The following is a 1,309-nucleotide window of genomic DNA, read 5'->3' on the forward strand; positions in this document are numbered from 1 at the left end:
AAAATTAAATTCAAATTTAAATGATGAAGTTCTTAAATTATTTTATATTTTATATTCAATATTGAAATGATAAAAACTTATAAACATTTTTCAAATTGACGTTATAAGCGTTTTTTACTATACCTGCCATCACGATAGTCCATAGTACGCAAAGACCAGTTTTTGATCGCTGTCCCCATCTATCTGTTTCTCTCTAACTCTTTCCATATTTTTGTTACTATTCAGATCTACGAATTCGGTTACCCCCACTACCTCCACGCTGCGCGAGACTGGTATATACTCTCGTGGCAGGAATAATTATTTCAATACTTCGTAAAGCTTTCTCGACGTCGCCATTTCTGTCCTCTGTTACATTTTACATTGTTACAAATGCATAAAATCCGCAGTCTACAAATAATTACACGCGAGGCAATTTTTAATTTTCTTCCCCAATTGAACATGAAACAGTTTGATTGCTCAGCAACGACGCGACACGCCACCGCAATATCTAAGTAGGGATTTACCCTTTCGTCCTGTCGTATTCTTTATTGGTGTCAGGTTTCCACGATAAGACACGAACCTGAATAGTTTTTAAACCAGCAACCGCAGTTCAATTCCCTAAGACATTATAAAGACGACAGCGAATTTATTGCAGCACGAACTTTCGCTGATACCAATTACAGTACAAGAACGATGCTTTCGTTTTACTAAATGTTACCGAAGTTCCATGTTTCAAGTGACATTTTCGTATCGAGAGAGTTTCGAAATTTAATATACCCACGCATAATGAGACATCGTTTCTGTTATAAGCACTATCTTAAACCACGCGCAAACCTAACCTAACCTAATCTAAGCCACGCGCAATAAAACTCGGTAGATGGCCTTAATATCAACAATATCTGGTACTTTTTATTTCTTCCTGGACGTGTGTCCGCGGTCTCATCGTTACGGTTAATACTTGCCTTATACGCGTCTTTAAAACGAGTTCGAACAGCTTAAACTCGAGAATGGAAAATATAAAGGAAATGGCAGTCTCGAGTAGGGTCACACGATATCCTGCCTCGTTATTCGGAAAAAAGTACTCGCTTGAGGATAAGTGAATATCACGTTTATTAGCCTTGTTACCTTTCGAACTTGAATTTATCATCCCCTAGCTTTTCCGTATAACAGTTCATGAAACTAGCAGAGAAATAGTGAAAATAATAATAACAATTATTTATCATCCGCTAGCTTTTTCGTATAATAATTAATGAAACTAATCAAGAAATAATGATAATAATAATAAAAATTATTTATCATCCGCTTTTTGTATAATAGCTTTTTTGTATAA

Source organism: Ceratina calcarata, unplaced genomic scaffold (assembly GCF_001652005.2).
Source record: "Ceratina calcarata isolate Rehan_Ccalc_2016 unplaced genomic scaffold, ASM165200v1 scaffold423, whole genome shotgun sequence".
Lineage (NCBI taxonomy): Eukaryota > Metazoa > Arthropoda > Insecta > Hymenoptera > Apidae > Ceratina > Ceratina calcarata.